The sequence below is a fragment of the Tamandua tetradactyla genome, chromosome 14, assembly GCF_023851605.1.
Source record: "Tamandua tetradactyla isolate mTamTet1 chromosome 14, mTamTet1.pri, whole genome shotgun sequence".
NCBI lineage: Eukaryota > Metazoa > Chordata > Mammalia > Pilosa > Myrmecophagidae > Tamandua > Tamandua tetradactyla.
In genome coordinates, this window is record NC_135340.1 from 75458785 (window position 1) to 75465775 (window position 6991).

Sequence of the window (6991 nt, forward strand, 5' to 3'; positions counted from 1 at the left end):
TTTCCAGAAACCTACAATCTCCAGATGGGTTCCTGGACCAGATAAGTCCTGAAACCTAACGGGGCCAGCCTCTCTAGAACATCAACTAATTCCATGTCCCTACCCCATATTAATGACAGCACCTTCCAACATGAAAAAGTTAGAATGGGCATAGCCCCAATAACCCTAAAGAGTGGAAGAAAGATCAAAGGTAATGCTAGAGTTAAACAGAAAAGGTAGGGTTTAACAAATGAGTAGTACTGCTGAATCATGATATTGATATTTCTTCTAATCTCCAGTATTTTAGAGCAGCTAGAAGTAAAAACCTAAAATTGTGGAATGGTAACCCATACCAAACTCTGAAATCTGTTCGACAGCTAATTGTTGTGCTATACTTTGAAATTATTGCTTTTTTGTATATAAGTTATTTTTCACAAAAAAGGTCAATTGCAATGATAAATAAATAAATATATGTGTATATATTCCTTCTAGTCTCCAATGTTCTGGAGCAACTAGAAGGAAAAATCTGAGATGATGGTATGACAAACCCTAGGATCTGTCCTGCAACTACTTGTTGAAGAGTGCTTTGAAAACTACTGCTTTTTTCTTTCTTTGTTTTGTATACAGGTTATATTATACAACAAAAAAGTTTAAAGAAAAATTCTTAATTTAAAGGTTGTAGAAAAGGCTTCTGTAGCTTTTACCAGAGACTCCTGTTACAGCAACTGATTGGTTAGAAATCACAGTTTGTCTTTTATACAGAACTGCATATGTATCTCCTGTAACAACAAGACAATCAATTAGCTGTTTTTCCACTTGTACTGGGACCTGTGGGTCCTGGTGGGAAATGAAGAGGAGGGGCGTTTTGTCTAGTGGAGCCCGCAGGCCTCTTCATTCCAGGTTGCTGTCTTGTTTGTCATCTCGTTGGTGCAACTGACATATGGGCTGCCTTGTTTCCCTCCGTGTCTGCTCCTGGGGGAAACCAGTGCAATCCTTTCTCTAGTACCTTTTCTCCTTATAACAGGCACATTGGCTGATCCTTAGCTCTTTAGGGATTTCCCCCATTTTGTGAAATGGGCCTGGCAGTCTTAACTTTTTGTAGTTAGCACGTCCTGCTCCCCTTGGGTTGACCAGAGCGCCAGCAAGGGCTGTTTGCTTTTGGAGACATGGTCCCCTAAATGCTCACTGTTTCGTGACATATCCATTCTCATTGGCTTAGTCTCTGTTATTATAGATCTTAAAAGCGATTTCTACTAATCTAGAGTTAAGGAATCCTAATCTCCTATCTAGCTTTTGTAGTTTCTTTCTTATATCAGGAAAACTTTGGGCAATAAATTAATGTTTATATTTCTGGCATTTTCTGAACTTTAAAGATATATATCAGTCTATTGTTGGTAAGGCTTATAAATTTTTTTCTAAGAAGGCTTTCTTTAGCCTTCTGTACTATCTCCTGAATCTTTTGAAGGTTTCTGGATCTAGGAACTCTATTTCATATACCAATTTTAATGCAGTCCTTATAGTGTTCTAATTTAGCACCATCTCTGCTATCATTTGGATCCCAACCCAGATCTGCCATTGGTATGGCTAGGTGTGCTCCCTGTAAGCATTGGATTACCAGGTGTTCCGCCTTGTTTCCTATCTGACTCCTGCTTTGCTTTTTCTATAAATCATTCCCCCTTTCTTCTCCCTTTAATTAAACCAGGTGGGATTATATGTTGCAAAGATCGAGGAGATTAAACTTTCCATCCTCTTTGGAGCCTCTCTATAAGGAGGAATATTATTCTTCCAGCTGTATAAGACTGAGGCAAGAATGGGGTCTGTAGATGCACAAATCCCCTTGGTCTCCCCTGCTCCTCTATTCCTGCAGGCACTTGCCGGAGGGGAAGAAGCTTTTCCAGTGGCTCAGCTTTACAGAGCTGCCCTGGCCAAACTGGCTCCCCTGGTGGGTATGGGAGGGGAGACCATTTCTTTATCTTGGGTAGGGAGGGATATAAGGGCAAAGGGGAAGGAAGTGAAGGAGAAAAGGAGGTGAAGGGGGAGAAGGAAGACTTTCCCTTTCTCTTGGTCACTCCTTGGTTTTAAGGTGGAGGAGGTAGAGCTCATGGGGACTTGATAAAGATTCTATTGTGTACTCTGGGTTTGAATCAGGAAGAACTCTTTTCTCCTCTTTCACAGTTTTTATTGACCTTACAGGTAAAGTATTACCAGGTTTTAATTGTACGACTTGTTGCAAAAGGCATATAAAAGACTCAACATTCATCTCAATTCTCTTTTCTTTTACAAAATTGATCTAATTGCTGTAAAGTAGCTTTTTCCAGAGTTCTGTTTTCAGGCTATTCCTCACCTGATTTTAAATTATATTCAGGCCAAAGAGGGTGACGCCAATGAACCATTCTCTGCTTTTTTCATTGGTGCATAAACAAACTCACCCTAATTTCCTAAAATACATCTTAAACGGTTATGTTCAGGAATAGTATTAGAATTTCCCATTTTATAAGTCGTCTTATACCAATTGATGTTAATACAGAATAGATTAATTTAAATTTTGTAAACACACAGACTTTTGTACACAATAATAAACAAGTACAACACATGTCCTATTATAATACAAGGCGCACTTCCTGATGCTCTCGGGGACTCAAACCCTTATTCTTGGAGACTTAAACTACTTGTACTTTATAATTCAAGGGGCTGTGACCCCTCTTATGGGGTACGGTGGTTAGAGCAAGGGCAAACCTTTCAAGAGGGATCTCCAGCCTCAAACCAGCATTCAAAGGATTCTAACTCTTTTTCTTTCTTCCTGATCCAATTTTGCCTTGGTAACCTACAGACTCAACTCGACATCTGGTCTTGGAACTGTTTCTCCCTTTGAAATGTTGAAGCACAGATGAGCTTGGAACGCTTGCGGGCCAGGGCAAAACCAGCTGCTGAGGTAACCAGTTTGTTACCACACTCACCCAGGCAACTGGGGCACAGGGCGCCTGGCAGCCAGACTCTCTGGTCCCAGTGGAGTCACTGAATTGTTGCTGGACAAGACTAAGCTGCCCGATGTCCTCAGTGATCAATCCTGACAGCCTGGAATTTCAAAGAGAGAAAGAGCATTTATTGTGTTTGCACAAGGCAGGGAGAAAAGGGGGTTACTGTCACTGATCTTTCCCCTCTGAACTGGAGTAACTTCGTGTTTTTATGAAATTCAGACAAAGGAAGACGAGATAGCGGTGTTGGGATGTCAGGAGGAATCGATCAATTTGTTCAGTTGGAGGTGTGTGAGCACAAGACCCAGAGGCTGTTCTCGGGGGCTGACAAAAGTCAGCTGGGATAAGCCTCTGGTTACAGTATACAACTGGGTCATAAATTGCTTCATTAATGTAAGATAACAGGTAAAGAGACTAAGCTAAACAAAAGGGACCATTTTAGGGTTATTAAGAACTGACAGAGTCCAGATAAGCTAAAATAAGGGGACATGAGCTGGGTCAGTCACTAGTTAACTCGTGACTGTCCAATTACAGGGTAAGGATTATACAGTTATAAAGATAAGTGAGGGCGGGCAACCGAGGCTCAGTGGCAGAGCTCTCGCCTGCCATACTGGAGACCTGGGTTCGTTTCCCAATGCCTGCCCATGTCAAAAAAAAAAATTAAAATTAAAAAACAAAAAGATAAGTGAGTTGTAACTGTTACAGATATTTGTTTTTAGCTACTTCAAAAGGAGGACATACATCAAGGTTGTCAGTTATTTGTTAATTCTCAATACTCGGTTTCAACATGTCTGTGAATAATTCATGCGTCTTTCTGGCTAACATTAAGGAATTTATCATTAATTAATTAGAAGCTTTCTACAGACTTTCAACAGAAACTGCTTAATTTCCAGTCAGGTGATTTAAGTGGGACTAAAACAAAACTACTAAGGGAGCCAAAGAGGAAAGGCTGATTCAACTTCAAGTTCTGCAACACCTCCAAAATTATACTATCAATGCCAAGGGGGTGAGAGAAGCAGGATCACGAGACCAGGTGGTGGGTCTTCAGATCTAAAGAGTCTGAAAGGTCCCTTTTAGTAAGCATAAAAGAAATCTTCTACATAGCCGGAGAGCTTTGTGTTAAGCTTTAGTTGGCATTTGTTTTTTCGTAGTGGCTCATAAAATAATGATGTATCTTATAATCAATCACATTTTAAATTTGAAGCAATGTATTGAGGAAAAGCAACGGAAAGCAGTTTCAAAGCTCCTAAGTGAGATGTTTCTAGCTTTTGTCAGATGCATTTTTCTCCTTTGCCCCAGGTCTTTAGAGAAGTGCAGTCACAGCCAGCCCAAACTGGATTCTCACCTATACTGAATATACCCTTATTGGCCACCCCTAGACAGTCCTATTTATATATTATTACTAGCTGAGGCTGATACATTTCAAATATAGTTGAACTATTACTTCAGGATTTACTTAAGTTTCCCTTTGTCTTAATCATTTACCTTTCATGGGACTTCCTTGTCTGCCTTGTGCAGTTATGTGGAAAATGATGGTTCACCAGAAGCACCAGGGCACTTGTGGTTGAGACTTCCTTGTTTATTTTTCAGAGGTACAAATCATCTTTGCATGAGAATTGACTTTGGAACATTTTGTGGGTTTTCAATGAAATGAGAAGAAAGGTCAAATGCCGAGCTCTTGATAATTTTTTACTACTACGTAAGAAAGTTCAATCTCTCTCTTGCACAGTAATGGGTTGAGTTGTGTTCTCCAAAAAAAAGCATGTTCAAGCCCTAATTTCCTGTATTGTAAATGTGACCTTCCAAATAAGGTTTTTGAAGATATAGTAGTTAAGATGAGGTCAAACTGGATTAGAGTGGGTGTGATGGTTAATTTCATTTGTCAACTTGGCTAGCAGATCATGCCCAATTGTTTGGTCAAGCAAACTCTGGCCTGCTTATTACAGTGAGGACATTGTGTGGATGGATTTTTATCATTCATCAGTTGATTGCATCTATGACTGATTTTGCATCTACACCACTCAACCAAGGAGATTGGCCTAAACGATGAGGGGAGTCTCTTCATCCAATTAGTTGAACATCTTAAAGCCAGAACTGAGAATTCCACGAGGGAGAAAGAAGCATTTCTATCTCTCCTTCAGCCAGCTCTCTTTTCCTGAAGAATTCAATGTCCTCTTCGTCAGAGTATCTAATTTGTGACCTACCTTATGGAATTCGAATTTGCTGATTCCCACTATCATGTGAGCTAATTCCCATAATAAACCTCTTAGAATTTACATATCTCCCAGTTGTTTTTCTCTGAAGAACCCTGACTAATTTTGTCACCAGGAGAGGTTCTTGAGAAACAGAATTTTAAATGAGATTTCTGAATTGGTTCTTAGATTTTGGGAATTGGGTCTTTAATCTGTTTAAATTTAAAAAGTATGAATGACTCTATTTCCAATGAGGGCACTGATAGTCCATAGTGTGAATTGACAAGAGAGATATGCAAAATATTACCATTGGATACTCCTGTTCAAATGCTTATAGGAGACAATACTCTGGATGACAGTGTATGTGGTACCTTCGCAGAGTTTTATTATGATATTTATAATTTATATATAATTTATAAAATGTATAGATTGTAATGACATTGGATGGTTGGTCCTAAATATGCTAGATAAAGTTAATGACAAGGATGAGCTCAGAGCTTCAAATTCCCAGCTCAATCACTGCATGAAAGATATGAAAGTTTCTATGTGTGCCCTGAAAGAAATTCTTACTCCTTGTAGATCCCAACTTGAGATTTCTGAAAACCATGCAGTGTGAGTGGCTGATTTACAACACAAACTGAATTCCTATTAATGTGTCTTCTGTTAAGTTAGAGCACTGATTTGGAAGGAATGAGATTGAGATAATGGAATGGAGACATACGGGCTGATAATGATGATGGCAGGGACATTAAACCCCTAGGTTTAAACTCCTCAGGGGTGGAAAATACAGCCTTTACATATCTATCTGAAGAGATTAATCCTGTTTCACCAGGTGAAATTAGTGGAATGCCCTAAAGTAATTAGCTTGGAAGACCCTGCTAATTCCTCTCATGCCTTACCTCCACCATTCCCTTCTCTTATCTAGACTTATAACTGGACTGAAGTCCCCAAAAGCCCCAAAAGGTTAGGGACAAGTATGACCCATTAGGAAGTACACTACACTCCAAAAGAACACCATTATTTTTCCGATTCATACAGATAGAACTCAGGCAAATATGTGTGGGAATGAATATTAAGGGTATGAAATAATGGTGGAAGGAAACCAGTTGGATCAGGTTGAATTTATTGAGACGGGCCCACTAAGCAAGAAATCTGGATTCAGTGTTGTAACTCAAGGTATTAGAAAGGGATCTAGCAGCTTTTGTTTTGTTTGTTTTTGGTTGGTTGACTGAAGCATGGACCAAAAGGTGGCCTACATTAAATGTTCTGAGAAATGATCATGGTGACGAATATACAATTATATGATGATATTGTCAGCCATTGATTGCTCACCAAGTATGGAATGTTCATACATTAAAAATGTTCACGATGTATGTTGATTGGTTTTATTAATAAAAATTGGAAAAAAAAAAAAGGTGGCCTACATTAAATGAAATGGAAATGCCAGAGCTGCTCTGGTATAATGTAGATGAGGGGATACAAAGGCTTGAAGAGACTGCAATGTTAGAGTGGATTTATTATGTAAGTCCTGCTCACCCACCCCAGGAATATCCAGAGAATATAACTTTCACCATGACTGTGAGGAATAAATTTGGGAGAGCAGCCCCATCATCCCTGAAGAGCTCTTTAGCTGCACTTCTTTGTAGGTCAGAAATCTCTGTAGGAACTGCAGCTACTGAACTTGGATCCTTAAATACAACGGAAATGATCAGATCCCAAGTTGCCAGGAGTCAAGTGGGCAGCACTTCATTACCAAAGGCAAAGTTGATATGGCTACCATAATGGATGGTGGAGTCAAAGCAGTAAGCAGAATAGTCTGACTTGCAGAGACCTATGGCAATGCCT